Here is a 23,924-nt window from a genome sequence, read left to right as displayed (position 1 = left end):
ACTACATGCCTGACATCCAAAATCAAAATCTCTTGAACTGAAGAATATCTGTAGATACAGCATTATTCAAAAGACCTTTGCATAAGCTTTTCCTTATGGCTTGTTATTTTGAGATCCCACATTCACATCAACTGGAAGCATGAGCAGAATCCACCACAAAAGTAAGCAATTTCTAACATCTGAAGAGAGAAGAAAAGTAATGGTAACAAGGAACGTTAAGTATGAACCTAGCCAAAATGGTTTTAAATAGAGAACGCAAATTTGTATGAAAACCACACAATCAAAAGTCATCCTTAGATCAGAAAGACAAACTGAAAGGGATACTGCAGAAGTGTGCAGTGGAAGCGCTGGGATCTACAGTTCAATATAAGGTCCTGGCCAGTAAATGGCCAATAAAGGGTTACAGAGGACTGCTTTTTGCTCCAGCTGCAGTAACTGTAGTAATCAGAGTAATGTTTACAAATTCTTTCATATTTTTAAAAGGATATGGAAAAAACAGAAAGAAGTGAAGGAAGAGTAATAAAACCTGAAAACCGAGAAGACATTTCAAATCTTTTTCAGCTGACTTGATGTAGCAGTGATCATGGGAAAACAACCACCATTTATAGATGCCAGCAGAAAATAATAGCCAGATATCCAGATAAATTTAAATCACGCAAAAGGAAAAATTTTGATAGTTTGTTTTTACAATTAATCACTCTTTCTATAATGGATTAAAAATATATATATTTATCTCCTGCTTCAAAGACAAAATACAAAGGACTAGTAAAACAAAATATAAACAACTTGTATTTTGATCACATGGTCAGTGATGCATTTTGATTTTTTAAACACTATGACTCTCCATTTAGGGACTGAGGTAATTAGTCATATCTTTAAGGAAAAATATTTAGAATCACATCAAGACAATGTCAGCCTTCCCACAAGCAAGAAGATAGCCACTAAATATTTCTTAGAAACTTAAGGAGAAATTTTCTTCTGAGTGAAGAAGACCATAACAAAACTCCCATCCAATTTAATGGTGCTAAGATGGTAGACCCAGTTCTGGTGCTGCTGGTGCAGAGTTATGTTCCAACTAGAAAAAGCTGCTGAGCGCTGCAGCACCATCCTAGCCAGGCCAGGCTCATGATTGCCAGCCATCACAGCAGGCCTGACTGTGCCTCCACTGTGGTCCCAACACCCTGCCAGCACTATGACTACATCCTGTGGGAGTCATGTCAGAGGCAATGGGAGTCTCACCCATCTCCATGTCAGGAAAGGAAGCACCTGAATCTGTTGGTGGCAACATGCTAATACAAACTTTAAATAATGATCTCAGGACTTACCAGCAGTTAGTGAAGTGATACAAATGATCCTGCTGCAAAACTGAGCTGCAGGTGGACACCTGAAAGAAACACAGCTCATCAAACAAGGAAAATGGATTTATGCAATAAATCAGCCTCTTGATTTTTTTAAATAAACTCACTTTCAAAGAAACACATACAGTGATATAAATTATATTACAAAATACACTGATAAAAAATATATATATTTCAGGTTTTGGGGAATTGCCAGGTGTCAGGCAATATTGTGACCCAGTACCACAGCACAGACTGCCTCGCTGCTCCTCCACTTGGCATGACTAGCCCCACTCCCAGCCTTGCTGCCCCACAGCTGCAGCAAGGCAGGCAGTAGAAGGCAGTAAAAGTAGGCCAGAACTATGTCACTGCCCTGCTGCCTGCTATCTTGCAGAATCCACCATCTTTTATCGTGCTACAGACTGGGGCTATCCCTTCCTGGCTGTACATTCAGTCACATGCTGAGCTATGTATGCAAATGAAGTCAAGATTTAATTATTTTTCTGTGACATGAAGATACATCAGGACACAAAGATTCATATTCATTTTGCTATGTAGACAGCTTGTTAACCATATCTCTGCTTATTAATAATGAACTTCTAGGAGCTAGCACAAACTAGAAGAAGGACAAAGACTGATAGAGAAACCTGATGGGACAGGAGCCCTGCAGGTCACCTAGTTCAACCTCCTACTCAGCAGTACCCCTAGTTGTGCTCAGTATCCTAGCAGGTAGCTCAGGACCCGGACCAGGACAGTACTACTCCTGAAGTCCATGGGCTATCCTCATGAGCTTTCCCTCTACTTGACCTGCACCATGATGGATTTTTTTTACTTCTGTCGAATCGCAATTCCTTTTGCTGCAGCCTGTGACCTTCCCTTCACAAGTTTTCATCAAGCACCTCAGCAAAGACTCCACTTCCATCTTCCCTTCAATCCTTATGTCAGCAGCATGTAGAAGACTCCCCAGCTAATGATCCTTTGCCATTTGTCAGAACTGCTGTTACTCAGGGGGGCTAAAACTGAACATAGCACTGCAGTGCCAAGTAGAGAACACACAGAAATGTGACTACAGAAAATACAGGAAAATGGGAATTTAGAAGTACTAAGAATAATTTTAAAATAATTCACTTAACTAAGTTCTAAATTAATATAATCTATTTTATGAATAAACTTGCATCAGATGTATTTCTTAGACTGCATTCTAGTACCTGAAAATTTGTCTTTAAGCCTGAATTATCTGGAAGTTTATCCATTTTGGTTGAGTCACTCAGGAAATGAAGTAGTAAGGCATTGACATTTCTGAGAGTTTCCTGAGTCTTGGTGTCTGAGCCAAAAAGTGACCACAGGAAACCAAGGAAGCACTGGTATAGTAGTAACACTTTCTTCATTGCATAGTTCATATCTTAATGTTTTGAGGTAAATTCTTGAGATTCAGCCATAGCAAACTATTAAATATCAATCCACTGTGAGATCACACGGTATGGTAACTGCACAAATTTGTCTGTAGAGGTATTGACTGCCTTCTGATTTCCATTTGTTCTTTGTGAAGTTCCATCACTGTTCCAATGAAGAAGACAATAATCATATGTTTTTGTATTTCTTTTACAAAATTTAATTTTCATCTTAACTTTTTAAATATTTATATTTAACTTTTAAAATAAATATTAAATAAAACCCTTGTTTAGAAGATGTAGTTAAGAAGTTTTTATAGAGCTGAATTGCTCACAACCACCTAATCTACTCCCCCACTTCTACATCCTTTTATTTATGAGGTGGGAATTTGATCAAAACTTGGTATCTTGTTTTTGTTTGCAAGTATCACAGCAATCTCCTTTCCTAAAACACACGTTGCTTCTTCTTGTGATCTAGAATATCAATTGTCAAACATTAGTCTAGACAAATCATTATCCAAACAATTTTTTTTTTTTTTTTTTTTTTTTTGAGGGAAACAACAGTTTTTGAAGGGAAGTGGTTCTACCTCTGGTTACTATTGTTTGCATTTTTAAAGTGTAGTAGAAGAGTCATTTTCAATACGCAGTAAAAAAGTACTGTCAACACAGAATAAAGTCAGTTCACAACATAGAGACCGGGAGGAAAAGAAACAAGGTGAAAGTCTGCAGTGCAAACTGCAATGTTATATCTGTGGTTATTATTGCTTCTGTTGTTATTTGAAACCTTGTGAGGAAATGAAGGACCTGATTATATTAATGAACTACAAAATAAGCTCTTCAGATGATTCAGCTTAGATGATAGATGTCTCTAAATGAAATATTTGTTTAGGCATGGTCAGTGAAGAGTATTTCTAGGGCACAGCAGATTTCATGCAGTTAGAATCACTAAAAATAGATCAGATTAATCATACTGTAAAGTGTCTCTGATTATAAAAGGGGCCTGTGGTGACTAGCTCAGGGGTGCTTAAAACTATGTAAGATGAATATCATCCAAAATGGCTGATACCAATCTGATGTGTCCATTAACCAGATTTATTTCATTTTGAAATGTACTAAGTTAGATCTCAGAAGAAAAAAAAAAAAAAAAGAGAGAGAAAATTATTAAAATTTCCATGTAAGGAACTGCAACAACTTGGCTAGGAAAACTGCCCAGTATTCAAAGTGCTCAGGAGTAGGAAGCAGGTACTTAGCTGGAGCAAACATAGAGGAAGGCTATTAAAATGAGTAGTAGGAAGGGAGAGATTGTTGTGAGAGAACTAAAAGCTTAATTTTAATAAAGTAGAGCCAGTAGAAAATGTATACTGCAGGGAGAATAAAAGCATTACAAGCACAAGGGAAGGAGAAAAATTGTTCAGTCTGAAGAACAGAGATGGCACAAGAATAACCAGCAGAAAATCAAACTGAAAGTTAGATTTTCAGCTATCAAGGCATTAGTGTTTGGAGGAGCCTTCCAATAGGAAGGTTGGGCTTGTTTTTCCACACATATCTAATTGTTTTCAAGATGAAAAAAATGATACATTTATGAAAGAGAAATACCATTGCCTTTAGGACAGGAGACTCAGCTTCATATGCCACCACTTTGATCCTAGAAGGGATTCTGTATGCATGGCTGCACTTATTGAAATGCTGAAATGTCAGAAATTATACTGTAGATATGCCTACACTATCAGTATGAATACATTGAGGTGCTTTTTTAAATTTCCAATTAATACTAATAGAGCTTTCAGAATCAAAAAGATTCCCTATCTAAAAATCCTGCATATTTGCTGAAAGTAACATTCTGTTTCTCGAGGAACATAATAAGGAAGAGAAGGTACTATATGCAATTCCTTAATAACAAACAGAACAGGGAATATTTTACTGCATAAACTAAACTTGTTTTGCCAGAATGGTGCTTCTGCTACATGTGTTTTCCCTTAACATTGTATTTATTGTCCTAGAAATGCATATGTAGATTAATAGTTTTCCTAATAAATTCTAGCAAACATAACTTTTTGTTCACTGTATAGTTGTTTGTACAAATGAGAAAATCATATTTTGTGTATGTATAAGAAAGAATAAATTCAAGCTACAAAAAAAGGAACGCCATAAACAGATACTGAAGGATTCAGGTAGGGATGTCCCCTCTAACACCGCTAATCCAAGAACAGTGGATGCCAAGAGAGTACAAGGAAAATCGACCACAGAAAGCTGAGAGGACCACACGCTCTCCCTGAATTGAATTTCTTGTTTCCACTGTTATGAAGACACATGAGGATAGATGGGCCATTAGTCCAACCAAAAAGAGCATCTCTTGAATTATCTTATTCCGTAAGCAAAAGTCAGATTGTAATCTCACTTCGAGAAAACTCAGATGATATTATAGGGAAAAAGACCATTGTTTAATCTTCTTGTTTAAACACCGTGCCCTAAAAATGAGACCTTCCAGTAAGAAATAACAAGTGAAGGAATACTGTTAAAATTGTCTCAGAACACTGATGTAGACGCAAAATCCTAGGGGCTTCTCAGAAATATGAAGACTTTCTTCAAGATCTAATTTTGGATTTATTTATTTCTTAATATCAAACTATCAGCCATCATGTCCCCCATAAAGCAAAAATCATCAGATTTTCCATTTCTGTGGGAAAACTATTTTCTTTCGCTGGAACTCTTATAAACAGGTCCTTGACAGTGGCATTTGTTAAGCATGTATGCTGACCTTTTCAAAGTCACTCTTTTTTTGTATGACTGTTCTTGTTTTGCATTCTGATACATATTATTTCACATATTGCTAACTACAAACTTTGCATGCTTGTCTTACTTTGCAAGGTTCTTTATTCACAAACGTACAAGTATTACAAGATTTCTTTAGAGTTCTTTCATGTCTGTAATGTAAATCCTCCAGAGCTCTTCAACAGATACAAACACAGGAAATTCTCAGCCCAAGCACCTAAACAAAATGTAATAATTCTATCAAAGGTACATCTATATATGAAATTTATTCTGTGTACTACCTCTTCTATGAATATCTCTTCAGAAGAAATCAAATAAAAAATACAGTCATTTCACAGACAACATGAAGTTTTAAAAGCAGGTCCAACATTAACTTAGATACACTCTTGTCCCTTGCAAGTCCTGTTTGATATTTCATAAAGTCATTACGTAGCATATCAAGAGGATAGTGAGTAGAAAGCATGTGCTGCATAAGAATTATCTCTGTGATGCCCTTCTGAAAATATTGGAAAAGTAAAAGATAGCCAGAGCCTTTTTTTTTTTCTTTTTTTTTTCTTTCTTTTTTCCCCCAGAAATGCTTGTTTTCTGCATTAGGATGATGCATCTTTTGACTGTTTGGCATGATGATCTCTCAGCAGGAAATACTTTTGCCATGGGATCATATCACAAAGCCTGTGGTCTTAAATTAGCCGGGGTCTACCCAAGAATGAAACTTACTGCTGCGGTTCTACATCTCTCTGTTAAAAAGCTACAAAAAATACCAGGTTACTTCAGATTAACATTATTTCAGTAATGCTAAATATTTTTTTTCCTATAAGCTGAACATAAGCATTACAGGAATGTCTGCTTATCAATATCAGACTTGGGAAATGACAATACTGAAATGAACACACATTTTAGATATTTCTAGAATCAGACAAACTTCCATTTCAAGGATAAAACAACCTTGAACCATGCCAGTTAGTGAGAAAATATGTCTTTCAGGTCATTTGATTCAGAATTAATCCTGCATCTGTTATTCATATTCAAAGCATTTGGAATGAGACTCAAACAGGGAGCAAGGACTCCAGCAGACTTTCTGAGGCTTTTTGTAATGGTAGTTATAGACTAAGAAAAATTTCAAGAGACAGAAAGACTTAATTTTTTTGTATATTGAAGTCAGTTGAATTAATCAATTCAAGTTTATAATAAGGCACATTCACATACAATATCATGTTACTGCCTTAACTTATCTATCAGGTATCTCCATTTTGAAGGAAAAAGCCTAGAGACTTTCACCTACAACTAAAATTCAGTCAACTCAATTTCAGGCCTTGATGGTTTTTTGCTAAATGAGGTTCCTCAAGGCCTTGTTCTTAGTAGCTCCACAAGCAGGGATGAATTCTCTGTTACTAAGGAAATGTAGAAAAGGATGATCCTATGGTGGCTGATCAAGGAGCTTTTGGTGATGATTCAATCTGGCATCATTTCAGAAACCTTGAAATAAAAAGGTATCTTTGCATTCATTTCAGCTAACTATAATTCACCTTGTATCACCAAGCAAACCATAACTTGTGCTCTCCTATGATTGTTTTTTTTGTTTTTTTTTGTGTGTTTGTTGTTGTTGTTGTTGTTGTTGTTGTTGTTGTTTATATTGCCTTTACTTTATCCAGTTGATTCTTAGGATGACAAAAATCTGACCTTGTAATGATGACTTCAAGAAATGTTGCATATCATCATAAAGTGCCAGTATGCTGTGTTCAGGTTTAGACACCTTAATACAGAAAGGACATTGAGGTGTTAGAGCAGGTCCAAAAAAGGACGACAAGGCTTGTGAAGGGCTTGGAGAATATGGCCTGTGAGGACCAACTAAAGGAAATGAGGCTGTTTAGCCTGGGCAAGAGAAGGCTGAGGAGAGACCTTATTGCTCTTTTCCAATATCTGAAAGGTGATTGCAGCGAGAGCAGGGTTGGTTTCTTCTCACTGGTGACAGGTGACAGGACGAGAGGAAATGGCCTCAAGTTGTGCCAGGGATGGTTTAGGTTGGATATGAGGAAAAACTTCTTTACAGAAAGTGTTGTTAAGCACTGGCATAGGTAACCAGACAGGTGGTTGAGTCAGCATCCCTGAATGTGTTTAAAAACCATTTGGATGTGGTGCTCAGGGACATGATTTAGCAGAGGGTTGTTAGAGTTCGGGTAGTATGGTTAGGTTGTGGTTGAACTCAATGATCTTGAAGGTCTTTTCCAAAGTGAGCAATTCTATGATGCTATGGTTCAATGATTCCTAGAGATTATACCAAACTAGAGTATCCTTCTTTTCATTTAAAAAGAAGAGCACGGTCCTTTTGGAATGTTTTTGTTTTGGGGTTGTTGTTTTTTTTTTCTTCCAGAATAGGCTTACCAGGATAACTCAAAATGAAATAAATGAGCCTTTTTCTCAACTGCCTAAGTTTTCATAGGTCAGATGTTCCACACTGGTTCAGCTATGTTCACAGATTGCCATAATTTTTTTTTCCATTTCTTCATGGCAGGAAAAACAGTTGGAAGACAAGGTAAATAAACCATTCTGGTAGGATTGGTACCTTTCTTAATTTAAGTGAGTTATTCAGACTAAAATTCCGCTAAAATAAACTGATGACACAGTCAACCTAGTCTGCAACATACCGTGCTAAATCTTTGTCCACCTCTCTTGTGAAAACAAAGGAACTAGTTCTGCAGACAGCAGGGCCACAAATTACACTGAATGTGAAGGAAATTGTATCTGATAACCCTTGCTATACAAATCACAACCCTTCAAAACATTCAAGAGATATGTCTGATATTAAAAAAAAAACACAAAAATCACTCCTTTTTCTCAGAACCAGTGATGGACTCCCTTTGTTTAGACAAGCTGAATTGGCTTATATGTCACAACAGAGTTTAGAAGATTGTGTTGCTTCTTGTGACCCTTACAGCCCTGGTATTCAAGAAAAGAAATTTAGATTGTTTGTTCCTTCATTTAAATGAATGCTCAAATGAAAAAAGTAAACAGAAGTATCATTGTAATAACCATTGCCAACTTTAACAGAATAAAATGCCTCCAATTGGCAGCCTGAGCTTTATCTAGCTGCAAATGACAGCCCAGTAGAGTATGGCTTTTTAGAACTTCAGGGTCAAAAGCAGAAAGTAGGCTGTGCATGTATGTACTTTTAAGCAATAAATCAACACATGGTAAAGCTCAACCTACAACAACAGAAATAAACTTACAGGTTTCACAATCATATTTGCGCTGCTAGTAGAGGTGCACCTTCTATCATATGTGTCTATTTTTCTTCTGTATGCCTTTCATTGCAATGCTCTACCCTCAGCTCCTTACAGGAGAAGACTAATTATTTCAAGAGATGATCATGAATATAATTAAGATCAGATCCTCCCCTTGGTACATTGTGCAGACTGCTGTGAATCTAGAGATGACTTTCTTATCAATTACATTAAAATGAACAACAGACGAACAAGAGGGAGACCTTTTATTTAAAAAAAATCTTTCTTCCAGGAGCAAATCTCTTTCTCCCTTTCCTTTTTTTTTTTTTTTTTTTTTTTAATAAAACTCATCTTACTATTAGCATGAGAATAAGTGATTGCTGCCATTGCATTACTGAATTTCAGACACTATTTGGATACCAAATGCAACAACAATGAATTCAATACTGTTAATGCTGTCCACATAAGATGGATCTTTCAATTTATTGTTGGAGGTAACAGACAAAAAATAAGAGAATCTCATAGACTAAACAGAGCCTAAGGCAAAGCACTCTTGTACGTTGTATGAATTTCTAACTGAAGAAATTATATGAGCATGTTTGTCATCATTAACATGCATCCATAGTTCAGCAAGAATACCAAAATGTTATATTACGTGTAACAGCTTACACAAAAGACCAGCAAATAGATTTTTCTCTAAAGCTAATGGGACCAGTTAATGGACCTCCTGTAGAAAAGATACAATTTGCAATCACGTCAAAGACAATCTGAAAATTGAATTAATATGCAGGATATAAATTATCCAGAATGTATCCAATGAATCCAGATCATGATCATTTTAAGGTAATGGGTTTTCTACTCTTACTATTAATATTTAATTGCTTATTTGGCATGTTGATATTATCTGACGCATTTTTTTTTGTATCTTTCTTAGATAATTTTGTCTCGCAAGCCAGTGAGGTAGCCCAAGTACTTTTTTTTTTTTTTTTTTCAAATAAGCCTATCACTATTCAGAGACAAATTACACTCAGTTTTCATACATACACTTTTGTTTCTGATATGCTGTCCCCAGTCTTAAGTTACATCAAGCCATCCTATAGATCTGTGCAACTTCAGAATACACCCTGAAACTATTCCACTTGGTATGCTCATAAATATTAATTACCTTTATGGAATAGCAGTACAAATTCTACCAAGTACAACAGAAAACCGCAGTTATTAAGCAGCAGCAAAAATATTTATGGAAATGAAGAGAATACTTGTTCGTGTTCCTGAAACATCAAACTCTGTTCAGTGGTGCTCCAGATATCTTCCTCCCCTTTTCAATTTTAACAAGAATAAGTAGAATAAAATTAATCTTGCCCTGGTAATAAGAACAGAACATACAGTACGCAACAGAAGCTGCTGGTCATAAAACAAGTATTTTAAAATTCCAATAAAAATAGTGTCATCAAAGTTCCTAGCCTACCACTTAGCCTTAAAATTTCACAGAAGACATTTAGTAAATATAATTGGTAAAATAAGCAGACAGGCTGAAGCAAACACACTATGCACTTAAAATTTTCAAGAGGAAATAAAATACGTTGCAGCTGAAGGAGTAGCAGAGCAAAAAGAAATAAAGTACAAACACAACGATTCTCAAAGGTTAATGGTTACACCATTGCCTGACATCCACTGATGACATTCTCACCACCTATAACCTGCAGATAATCTTTTTTGCTCCCTGAAAAGGGTATGACTATTAATGTATTGGCTCTTGTGTGGACTTTTTATTGTCTGCAAATATTAAAAATTAGCATTGTAGATATAAAAATGAACAAACAAACAAATACATAAAACTGGCAAAAGATTAGAACAAAAAAAAAGTTACTGCAGAGAAATAGAAAAACATTACTTTTATGCTCTGTCAAACTTACTATAATATGCACTTAGGACAAAAAAACAAAATCTTATTTTAAATTACATTTGCTAAATCTACATTAACAAAAGGATTTGTGGCCCTGTCACAAGAAAACATTGACCCTTGACCTTCTTTAGTTTAGAGAAGGAGAACAGCCAGAATCTTGTGTATCAAACTAATGTTTGTTTTGCATAAACGTTCTCTCAATTCTTTTGGTTTGCTGCAAAAGCAAAATGGACAAACAAAACAGAATAAAACCAAACCAACCAAAAAAAAAACCAAACAAACAAACAAAAAAAAAACACAGAAAAAAACAACAACGAAGAAGAAAATCCCCATACGAAAGGCTCTCGATTCGGAAACAGTGCAAGCCTGCTTCTAAACAGTCATGTGACTTTTTTTTTTTTTTTTTGCTAACAGCCATGTGCTCGCGTATCATTTTACTCTGAAATAACTCTGCGGATTTCAGCTCAACCTGCCTTTGCTTATAATGCATGACATAGCCTGTGAGGGAGCCTGAGAACCGTCCCTCTTCAAAAGCAAGGTTCCCATGCTTGGCCTGTAACCATGGAAGCAGATGCCTTTTTTGCTTACCCCTGCTTACCTCTTTGCAGCCACGAGCTGCTCCCTATTGTTAAAAGGGGTACGCCTTGATTTTTCTTCGTCGTGACCGAACTTGCCTCTTCTTCAAAGGGCATGATGCTGCAGGTCATTGGTCTAGACTGTTTGCACGGTCCAGAGAACAGCCTTGATGTAACCCTTGCTCCGTCTGTGCCACACCACCAGCCGCGCGACTGCAGACTGTAGGGGGACATCGGAGATCTGTATTTGAAAAGAAGTCCGTCCGATTTTGCCATTGTGCCTTTTCAGTCATCGATCGAATGAATATCGAACCTTCTGTCGTTGCATGTGTGAAATAGATAGCTTAGCAAGCACTTTTGTGCCCAGACCTGTGCAGTGGGCCAAACTCTTCTCCTTTATTCACAATTTTTTTTCATTTTTTTTTTTTCAATATAGTAATTTCTTGGGTACTTTAAATACCAGCATCCTAACGTTGGACCAGCCCCACAGTAGAGTTTTTTTTGTTTGTTTTTTTTTGTTTTGTTTTTTCTGTTTTTTGTTTTTTTTTTTTTTTTCTGGAGCCACTACTGATTTGCGGTTTTATTTTTTTTTAAAGTTCTTTCTCTTTTACCCATTCCCAGCTGAACATCAGCCCTCCTAATAGTGCAGAAGAGATTGGTTTTGCCCCAGAATTGTGAGGGTTTTCAAAGTAAAATACTGATTGGATGTTTGAGGCTTTAAAAATAACAGAGGAAGAGAAAAAATAAAAGGGGAACTTGGAAAGCTTCCAATGTCTATCCACTAAATAAGAAATCCAGGAGATACAGTAAATTTAAAAAAGATTAGAAATAAAATAGATAGCTGTAAGAAAAGACAGGCATTCTTATAGATAAATGACCTGGAAGTAGTGGCTTAAAACCTAAAAGAATCACATCTTCTTTCTTCCCTAGATATACTAATATACTCGAGATACTCCATATATTACTATACTAAGACAAGTAATTTGGAAAATTAAGATCTGATAGTATGAAAACTCTAAAACACCTGTCACTCTTCTGTACTATTGTACAAATATTTTAAGTAGTCACATGCCAGTTTACTTTCTTTTTTTTTTTGTTTTTAAGGGCTTATTTAATTTAAAAAAAATTGTATCAATAGATGTCCAAAACTGAGCAAGAAATTCTGAAAATCCTGCTAAGTCGGTGAGAAAAAGCAGCTGAAGTGCTCAGCCAAAGAGTTCAACAGGACTCCAGGAACTGCGGGGTGGGGGGAGATGCTCTAATACATTAGAACAGAAGAGACAGAAATGTATGGAAAATGATACATTCTTGAAATCAATCGGTAAGCAAGTTTTTCCTCTTCTTTTAATAGACGGGCAAACTCTCTGACTGCTGCCTGTCAAAAAACAATAACCCAGTGACAGCCATCAGCACCTACTCATTGTAAAATATGCCTGCCTCTACTCTGTTCTGATAAAATGTGAATTGCATCAAAAAGGGAATATTCTTCTGGGTGTTGCTTACCCAGTGTTGTCCGTATATGACATCAGTATATATATTTTTGAGATACTACTATCTTGTACTTCAAGGCATACCTATTTTCTCTAATTGCCGGAGGCTAAGGGGAGGTGCACTAAAGAATAAAGAAGGTTATTGTGACAGATGAAACATAATTCACAATGAGTACTCTTTTCATCCAGCCTTAAGTAGCAGAGGATTACTCCGAGCAGAATTTTAGGGGAGTATGTATGATCTGATTTAATAATATGAGGACAGGTCACAAGCTGGAAGGCAATATAAACCAATTATGCTTTTGCTGAATGCTTGGGGGGTTTTGTTATTGTTTTATTTTTTTTTTTCCCCCTCCTCTTTTCTGGAAGGTGAAGAAATGTTAACGTGAAGAGTGTCCGAAGAAACACAAGGAAAAGTAAGATGTGCCGAGAAATAAAAGTTGGGATTTTCTGGAATGGATATTGATAAGTGGTTATTCTATATTTCTGCTTCATGATACTTAAATGAAATAAGACCATGCAGTTTCTTCCGTAAACATGCGCTGTGAAAGTAGGTAAACTAATTTTGATACACTTACTGAACTTGTACTGCTTCCGAGAAATCCATACACGAGTCTTCTAAAAATGCTGTACAATATCAAGTTTAGATGTAGATAAGTGTGACAGCAAAATAACTTTCTGCTAAATGTGTACATTGCTTTTCTGATTCATTGTTTTAATATTTAAACAGTAAAGAGGTAAGCTTGCTTGTATATTTTATATGTTTTCTTCCTTAAATTGTGCTTTGGGAAAGATTTACTTAGCATAAATTACTGGGTTAGATTCCGAAAGGAATTTTCTTTCAACTGTTTCAGTTTTCATGTAATATTTTTTTTTTTTTTTCTTTTTGTGTTTATGATTTAAAATTGCATTCAGAATGTCTGGACATATGTAAGTAGATAAACTGCAGAAACTATTAATGCACTTGGCAGGACTAAACTATATCTTGTTTTGTCTAAGGATATATTAATTTAGATAAATTATTAAGCAAAAACAACATTAAAAGATCCATTTTAATAGAAGTGTTAATAAAGTCATCACTGATCTCAAATAATGCTTCTACACATTCTGTATAATTTTGTATGCAAAATAAAATCATTTTTAGATAGATTCTGCATGTCAGTTTCAAGTATTTCATTTTATCTGTTAAAAAAATCACAGAAAGCAAAACAAACCAAAAGCAATGTTTTCATATATTCTTACTTTTTAATTACACAAAATTTGTTTAGCAGTCAGAGATAATAAAACTATGCTGTTAACTGAAAATAAATTATTGCTGGAGTTAGCTCATGCCTTTCTGATTTGGGGCTGAAATATAAATAAGGATAAATTGGAACAGACTCTCTATTACTCAGGTGCTGTTTTATATCAAGCCAGCTAAGTCAGTGCAAGATCTCAACATCATTTTTACATAAATAAGTAGCAAGAAAATTGCATTAAAACATACATGTAAAATAACTGTGTGTTGTTTTCTAAATTAACGAAGAACAGAGAAAGAAAGCTTGTCTTTCAATAGCTGTGTTATTGAACTATTTTCTCATATACTCTCTCTTGTATATTTCCACGCCACTCTTAAAAGTAAGCATAAACCAATGTATTTCATAAACCCTACAAGTAATTAATTAGATTTTGGCAAATAAGCAGCATGAAGTAAGTACATCTCTGTACTATACTCCTAAAGAACAAAAACAATCTGAAAAGTTATCAAAATACAATCAGAAAACTGCTAGGTCGAAAGCATACATTTTAATATTTTAGTTTGCAAAGCGAGCAGCAGCCAAAAGACCATTCTAACAACCTGACAAATAGCAACAAACAACAGCTCTCGAGTCAAAATATTTATTAGGGTGTCATGTCGATATACAGGCTAGCATATGTGCTAAGGAGAAATTATTCTATTATCTCCAGCTGAATGAAGCAGTAACAATGGACATAAAGATTTATAAATGTGTACAGAACTGAGAACGTTTCTTTCAAATCATACAACCATTTAATTTTCATTGATCATTTAAAAGTACATCAAAAAGATCAAAATACAAGTTATTTAAATTCCTATGACAATTTTTATCCAAATGTTATTGTCGCTGTGTCACACTGGCACTTGCTATCCACCATAAAGTTTCCTTGTAAGAAATACATACTTAACCTTGTTTAAGGAGCCAAGTAGTATCTTTGCTATGCTGAATGACGTTAATTTAAGCAATGTGCCTTCTTATAACAAACTTCCAAACAATGTATGGTTTAGGGGTATTGACAGTGGAAGAGTGGTTTGAAGTAGGAGTTATTATTGGGATTATGGCACATAAAACTTTCAGCAAAATTGCAGGGGAAGGTTTTCTTGGCAAAAGAAGGAAAAAAGAGTGTCTCTGAATATGTCTGCGTGCAACAACAACAGCAACAACAAAAAGTCCACATCTGAAGACTAGCAAACATTGTTTTAATGCTGAATCAAATTATGGGCATTTGTATCTTTCACAAATCTAAACACGTTAGTACATGTTATTTTAATTCTTTTCTGTAAAACACTTTAGATCTGCTGATTTTAAATGTTTTCTATAAACCATAACTATGGCTGGCTGGATGTATATCAAGTGCACTCCATCATTTTTAATTGCCAGTGTTAATGTTTTTTTTTAAAGAGCAGAAAGAAGAAAGAGCTCTTCCCTTCCCCTGCAAACAGCTTTGATTTTAAGCAAATCTCGATGTGCAGATCGAGTTCTCTCAGTCCATACCCTATCAAGCTTTAAAAACCTGTGAATAAAATTAAGATTTGTAATATTTAGGGAGCTACAAAGAATACAGCAACTCAAGAGACAGCACTGGGAATGTAAGAAACCACAGACTTTGATTCTATACGACAGGCTGGATAGGAGTCAAAGCTGCCACATGGAGTGTGAAAAAATGCCACCCCGGTGTGAACAAAGGGTTTAAAATGCAGTCAAGAAGCGTGCAAGCTCAATGTCTAAGCTTTTCCTGTGAATTGTACTGCCGCAACCTGCAGGATACCAAGTGGGCTGGGAAGAATAGCGTGCCTTCGGAAGCTACAATGGAGTAGCAGTGGATGTCAGTGCGTTCAGGTCTCTATTGTTTTGGTTGTCGTGTTTATGCATCTTCGCTACGCGCTGCTTTACTCCAGCGAGAGAGTAAAGCACCAAGACCAAGGGTGTAAAATTCCCTGAGAAACTCGTGAGAGCAGCAACGTTGATAATCCACGCTGGATCCTGAGTTTACAGCCAGATGTAAGAATTTACTCACTACATCATTCATTTCGCTGGGGCCTGAACCATAGCCTCACCCATAAAAAAAGCAGTCCAACAAAGACTGCTCACAAACACCTCGATGGCCTTTTCTGACATAATTGTTGCAATAATATAAACATTTGTTGGGGCTTATTCAAACAGAAAGAACGTTGTGACTGATTTCAATCTACCGCTTCCCTCCTTCTACCACAACATAAATATATCGATCTGAACATTCAGTTGAAAAATACAGTCTTTTAGAAATAAACTACAAAAGTTTGCACTAGCAACACAAAAACGTATGGGTCATATGCTAGCACAGGTGCTACACTAACAATATTTATCAGTGAAGATACTGAAAGTCATACATATTCTATGTAGATAAGGAAGGAAAACGCTATGCATTTAAGGCACAAGCAAAGGAATAAGATGGAAGACAGCAAATCAATTCCACCAAAAGATGTAAATAGCAGAAGTACTAGTTTCTTTAAGAGAAAATGTAATACGGTTATTAGAAAAAAAAAAAAAAAGATGAAAATCAAAGGCCCACAAAACTCAATAAACAGTAAATTTTCTAAGAATTAAAGAAACCTTCCGATTTGCTAGATTACATTTACATTTTTTATTAAGGATTAGGTCAGAAGCCACTGATTTTTAGTTTATGAATGCAGGTCAAGACAAGAACATTTTTCTATTTACTCTGTGTAATTCTGTATAGAAATCAATCTGTTACTTTCATTACAACCACACAATCAATTCCATTTAAAGTACAATGCAACAGCCAAGTCCAAGGACAATATGGATTGCTGAAAATCCTTCATATCGGCTACAGAATTTATTCAGTATAACTGAGATGGTTTTTCTTCTTATTAGTATACAACAAGCTTTCACAAACAAACTTTTCTGTTTTTTGTTCAGAGCACATAAAACAAAACAACAGACAAGCATACACTAATCTACTGCTACTAGCACTGATGTGTAAGTATTGCTCTTCAGTAAATAATACAAATGCTCTGATAAAGAACAATTTTATGAACCAAAGTATCGAACTCACATAGTGCCATGATAATTTCTACAATTGTAATAAAACAGAACTACATGCTACATACTGTATGACTTACATATACGCAGACATACATGATGAATGTAGATAATGTGTTTAAGCAGCCTTCTTTAAAAGGATATATTTGATCAACCTATGAATATCTGTAGATGCATCCATCTCATTTTTCTGTTCCCTATAACGTTATTCCGAGAGTCATAAGGGACACAAAGCCAAAGCATTTAGAAACAGCCAAATATTACCAATTTGCCTCCCTGCACACTTGAGGCCTTCAGTCTGATGACTCAGAGATGTAATTTGGCCACTTTTATAAAGGTATTGAATGTTCTTAACTACTGTTATATTCCTATTTCAACACATCAAAATCAAATCACAATATCAGATGTTAAAGTTATTCAATTCCAAACTACACTTTTACTTATGGAAAAATTATACAGGTTTCTTTTGGAGGCTTTCTTTTGTTTTTAGTTCCAATTTATTTTTTTCATGCATCATGGTAAACATAGCCTTATAATATTACTTTTTCCTTCTTTCTGCCTGAAGCATAGGTCTGCCAAATGAATACTGTAGAAAATTAACTGAATAGACTAGAAAATATTCTATACAGAGGTTTCTGCAGAATAAAGCTGCCTGCAGTTTTCAAGTAAAAAACCTATCCTGAATATTCCCAGCTTTTGTTCCATATTTGTTCTTCTATTGATCACTTTGTTCAACTCCATATCCCCCCTCCCCAACAGCATAACATAGAAAGTGAAAAATGAATCCTGTAGTGCTGCTCCGGTGCAAGCAGCCGGATGCCTTCTGGCAGAACTGAGGCTGCACTCTGTTGCCCCTGGTCTCCCCAGGTTTGATCATCTGAGGTGGCATTGACACAAAATCTCTGTGTGTTTCTTAGGGTTCCATCTCCATTTTCATCCAGTGTACATTTTTAAGTCAACCTTAAACTGCAGTGTCTACCGACTGGTAAAGCAATTAGCAGCATCCTCTCTTGGGTAACAAGATGGTATGCACACATGCACATGCATATGTGTACAGGTCCGTGTGTGTTCTCCTTGTTAGTGCAGCTGAGTCTCAAACTGGGAATCTCATGCACCAGTTAAATTGCCAGACTTCACTGTGTGCATTCCAGTCAAGAGAAAATTGCACAGTGCCAGATTTCTTACTCACACGTAAATAGACAAAGGGGTTCCACAGCACTGACAGCAGAGGAACTGTTCTGACAGACTCGCATTTATCTCCACTGCAAACCTTAAATAAGCATACATAAACATCTTTTTCCTCTTGTTCAGCTGTGTTTACTTGCCACTGCTTCCCTCCCCTGGCTTCCACGAGCTCATTTTTCCCCACCTCCTGAACCTGTTTATTTTCTCTCCTGCCTGTCTGCCAGCAGCAGCGTGGAAGGATCCCCCAAAAGCTGCAGGCCAGCCCCAGGGCACCCTGAGTGTGTGAGTGGGGCATGTGAGTGATCTGGTTAAGACCATGCTGGCAGGCAGGGTGACTTGACCTTTGGGGACATGAAGCTGGGCCATCTGCAAGGACTACATTAAGCATCAGGCATAATATCTGCAAGGGAGATAGCAGGGCCACTGTTGAGAGAAGAATATCCCTCACACTGAAAGGTGGGTGCTGCAGGGGTCACCTGCTCACATGGAGCTAAGCTCTGTTACCCCTCTGTTGTCCAATTTGTCAGCAGCTCTGGCCTGGGGAGACACAGCACCAATTTCACCAGCAGCCAGACCCCACAGGCTATTTTGGGACCGATCTATAAAGTGGGCCCTGGAGAGATGGTTCAAGACTATTTGAAATGCTGCAGAGCTTCGTAATCAATCTCAGCACCCACAGACAAGCGGTGCAAGGGAGCCACTTTTGCATGAATTTTGGTTGAAGCAACGAAGACAAAACATGTGATGCCAATACAGTTAAACCATACCTTTTAGAGGAAAAGGGGTGCCTTTTCTCATAAGAGGAAAACATAATGACTCTCTGTGTATTTAGCAGTAAACAACTCTATATTTTTCTGGCTTTGTTGTGTAAGTTAAGAAGCCTGGCTTTCCCTGGCACACCAGATCAGACCTTCGGAACCAGCTCCTCCCTCAGCACCCAGGAGGACAAGGAGATACTTCCTATGGCAGTGCCTCCCGCTACCCGCTATCTCCCAGCTAATCTGCAGCAGCGTCACAGGCCAGTCAAGGTGGCAAAGAGTAAGCAGATAAAAGGCAGAGAAACACGGACAGAGAACAAAGGGTGACAGACAGGCCTCATGGCAGGAGCATCCCATCCAGCAGCTGCTGCACAGTGCTTGCCTGTGGAAGATTTGGCAGTGAGATACCAGCTAACACCACAGCCTCTGTAGTCTTGGAGAGCCTGAAGCTCCCAGGAGCTTGGGTGCTGCTTCCTTGCCCCTTGCCTTGCTCCTTGAAAAGACACTTGGAACAACCGATTGGGAAAAGTACCAGGACAGGAATACAGCACAAGCCTGCTTCCTGCTAGAGTCCTTGCTGAGCCTTTATATAGGGTAGTAAAGACAATTCCACTTTCATCATGTGGAAGTGCTGGAGGTCATCGCTGGTACAAGGGGCAACACTCTGATTTCTCATCACAAAATGTTCAACTCACATTGCTTCACAGAAACACACCACAACCTTTAACCATTCTGTGACTTGGAGACCGTGTGTAACATGAGAGCATTCTCTGCTTAGACAGAACTTTTCACTGCCTTCCTTAATTTGTAAATCGACTTCTGTGGGTTTATTTTAGTACCTTGATTCTATTTGAACATAGCTTATTATGATTTAATTTCCTCCCTTCTTTTTTTTTTTTTTTAAACAGAGGATGGAAAAGAAAAATAAATCTCATATGCTCTCAGCATATAACAGTTGATATAATAGACCGAAATGGCTCCTTCTAATCACTTGGGGATTTTTAAGTGCATTTTATTGACAAGATAAGCCATTATGAGTCCTTCAGACTTGTTATGGTTTATCATATCAAGGCTTATGGTTTTAAGTAATATTCCTAATAAGCATTCATAGCATCCACTCCAACAGCTTCTTTAATCTCAATTAAATACCATTAAAGATATATATGGTACCTATGTATAAGTGGCACTAAAGCAGTATTTATATGCACTAGTAACAAAATAATGTCAGATTGACTCAATTGGCCTCCATCTCATCCCATACCCAGGAGTCATATTACAAAACACAAATTCATATGCAAACGTATTCAGTGGAATTACGGAGAGGAAAAGCTTCTCGTTATGGTATTTTTTTTTCTAGGGCTTCTTTCTTTCGTTTTTGTTGTTGTTGTTGTTGTTGTTGTTTTTAAGTTAATCACTAAAATGAGATCCTCTCTCCAACCCCCAGAAGCTGTCTGAGCAGAACATAAAACCTTTTGATATATCCCAGAAAAACAGAGGTTATCCCTGGTGTCTAGGACAACATTTTTTCTCAAAAAAGAAATAAAACAGACTGACAGAGGTCACCAGGGATGGCAGAACTTTGAATGCACAGCACACAACTGTACTATCATCCCAAATAGCCGCGCAATACACCTATGTCTTCCCTAACCTGGACCACAGATTTATAGGCTGCCCCTTTGTCCTTCATACTACTCCGTGTTCCCATCTCATCCTTTCATCTTCACATTCTGGCCTCTCCACAGACATGAGTCTCCTGCTCTTGGAAGAAGAAAGTGGGAAGCAGCAAAAAGAGACTGTGTCTAGGCAGAGGAGAAGCAGACAAAATGAGTCAGGCTGCCAGACTGCCAAGACCTTCTTGAAACAAATGACGGGAAGACTTGCACCAAGAGTAACATAAGAGAGCTATTAGAAGGTTGAAACACACCCAGAACCTAAGTATTCTGAATTTATGGCAATTGGTGCAACTCTGAAGTGAGAAAGGTGCTGCTGACAGGCTATTATAGAGGCCAAACTGGGGCAGAGGACAAAGAAAGGTCTTTCAAAACATGGTATGAAAAAAGGAGTAGGCACTGAAGTTGGTATAGGTGCAGATTTTAAAACATTCAAATTTACAGTGGGTTGCCAGTGGCCCATGTTACATCTGCTGGTCTCCAACAAAGACCAAGAACAAAAACAAGAGGGTACAAAAATGTCCAGTGCAAACTAAACCCAGAAGAAATTGGGGAGCAGCCACCTCTCACAGAGGTGGGATGGTACTGATCAGCATCCTGCCTCTTCAAGTAGAAGCACTTGGCACACTTGCTTCTAAGGAATAAAAATATATAGATACATAAAAGATTAAGGGTATGTTTGTCATTTAACTAGTTGTACCACCAGCTGAAACAAAGACGTTCAAATTGCAAAACTCAAGGATCGAAATTGTGGTTATGGTCAGAAAGCAACCCGGTCCACAAATTACTTCATGAAAAAGAGCTGCTAAAACTGAACTAAGTTTTTTGCTGTTGTCAGAGGTTAGCCCACTGCTGAGACAGCCTTCAGAGCACTGCTGCACTTCTGCTATAATGGATTTTAAGTTTATGATGCACTCTCAAAATCATTTCAGTAAAACCGAAGACTATCAAATGATTTCATAATCAATTAACACTACAGCTTAATTCCCAGTCTGCTACATCCTTCAGTGCTGCTTTGCCACATAATTGATGTCTAATTTGCAATACCATACAAACGGGCCTTGTTTATTCTCATTCCATTATCAGTAACTAACTCATTATTCTAATGCACTCTGAGGTATTTTAAAAATAAATGTGAAAGCAAGTTCCATTCTATTCTACATCCATTAGTTATCCTTCCAGGTTAGAAGCCATTTTCAAATCATCATAGCATTTTCTCTTTAGTAACTACTTTGTAGTATAATATAGTCCTTGTTTTAGGAAAGCTTGTTGAGAACACAACAAAGAACACCCCTTCAGGCTGCAGGACTAATAAATACTAGTCCTCAAAAAGAAAGTGAATGATAATCATTTTATAACATTCTACTTTATTTTGATGGAGTCATCGCAAAGAATCATAGAATCACAGAATGGCCAAGGATGGAAGGGACCTCAAGGATCATGAATCTCCAAGCCCCTGCCACATGCAGGGCCACCAATCTCCACATTTAATACTAGACCAGGCTGCCCAGGGCCCCATCCAATCTGGCCTTGAACACCTCCAGGGACGGTCATTGATGTCATTGATAAAGATGTTAAAGAGCACCAGTCCCGAGACAGACCCCTGGGGGATGCCGCTCGTTACCAGCGTCCACCTGGACATAGAGCCATTGATGACTACCCTCTGTCTGAGGTCTTTCAACCAGTTTCTTATCCATCGAATGGTCCACCCATCAAATCCACATCCCTCCAATTTGGAGATAAGGATGAAAAGTGGGGGACCATGTCAAAGGCTTTGCTCAAGTCCAGGTAAATGACATCGGTCACCTTTCCCTGGTCCACCAATGTCATCACTCCATCATAGAAGGCCACCAGATCTGTTAAGCCATGCTGGCTGTCTCAGATCACACGCCCATTCCTCATGTGATCAAACATATCATCAAGGAGGATCTGTTCCATGATCTTCCCAGGTACAGAGGCGTAGTTCCCTGGGTCCTCCTTGCTCCCTTTCTTGTAAATGCGAGTGAGTCAGATCCAGTCACCCAGGATCTCACCTGACAGCCATAACTTTTCAAATATGATGGAAAGCGGCTTGGCAACCACCTCAGCCAGCTCCTTCAGAACCCTGGGATGCACACCATCTGGCCCCATAGACTTGTACACATTCAGTCTCATGAGGTGGTCTCAGACTTGCTCTGCCCTTACAAGGGAGGGGGGGGGGGATTTACCATCACGGTCCCCACCTAGATGTTTAGGGATGCAGGACTCAGGGACCAAGAAGAACTTGAAGAAGCCACAAAAGTCTTCAGTAGGAGGAATTACCTGCTCTGCTCTCTACCCCATCCAAACCACAAAAAGTGTGCCTCCTTGCTAAGGAGCCATTTCTGCTTAGCTGCAAAGTCAGGACACCCACCACCACCACTGTTAAAGCCCATTTTACTTCTACATGTGATGAAAAGTCAGGTAATACATGTCAGTGGTTAATGGCTTAGATAAAGCAGGTAACAACTGATCAAAGAACTACAAATTCCTCCGCTGCTACCTACAGAAACAACTGGAGCCATAATTATTGAAAAAAATTTACTGCCCACTTAAAGTCAGAAAAGATATACTTTTGAGTCTCTCGGAAGCAGCAGCTGTAGAGCAATGTCTGATTACATACTTCTACATCCACTCAGTCAACTCTGAATCCAAACTAAAACCCACAAAGATAATGCCACTTGCTAGAATCCTGGGATGTTGAACTGCTGTCTTCACTATTTGTGCTATTTTTGTAGACTGTAAAATACAGTACTATGTAGTTATTATCCATGCTATACTCTACCTACTTTCTGGTATTATTTGATTTCATAAACATACATTGATGTTCTTTACTATATACAGACACTAGATAAAATTCCACACAATTAGATTTTTTGAGGAAATTAATTACTAATATTTATGTGATCAAATTCATTGATAAGGTATTACATTCCTAGACCACAAATATTAAATGAAATTAGATCATGACAATCTAGAAAATTCCTACTCACACCTTTCTTTATTTTACTTACTTCGAGTCAAGAACTGTTTCATTCAAAAAATTAATCAAGAAAAGAGAAAGAATCTACAAAGAAACAATAATTAAGGATCTCAAATTTAAATTTCCCTTCACTGGACAGGGTGACAGCTCTGATATCTATATTTCTCACAGCATCTGATGATATCTATATCTGCACTCATTCCAGTATCAACCTTTCAGAAGTAGACATTAATTTTATTCCATTATTATATACAACTCCAAACTCCACTCTTCCCAAGGACTAGAATAAACAGCTTTTA

General features: G+C 37.3%; 1 long non-coding RNA gene across 12 annotated transcripts in view; it reads right to left on the bottom strand.

Moving 5' to 3' along the window:
• LOC104913987 (uncharacterized) overlaps positions 1 to 23,924 on the bottom strand; it is a 517,821-nt gene that overhangs the window by 307,417 nt on the left and 186,480 nt on the right. For 10 of the 12 annotated variants that reach the window (XR_014887671.1, XR_014887668.1, XR_014887694.1 and 7 more), the window contains one exon: positions 1,326 to 1,384. The exons of the other annotated variants lie outside the window; for them this stretch is intronic. This is a non-coding gene — a long non-coding RNA (uncharacterized LOC104913987). The remainder of the gene's footprint in view (positions 1 to 1,325; positions 1,385 to 23,924) is intronic. 12 annotated transcript variants of the gene reach the window in all.

This window comes from Meleagris gallopavo, chromosome 1, assembly GCF_905368555.1.
Source record: "Meleagris gallopavo chromosome 1, MGAL_WU_HG_1.1, whole genome shotgun sequence".
In the NCBI taxonomy this organism is placed as follows: domain Eukaryota; kingdom Metazoa; phylum Chordata; class Aves; order Galliformes; family Phasianidae; genus Meleagris; species Meleagris gallopavo.
This window is presented reverse-complemented; position numbering and strand designations above follow the sequence as displayed.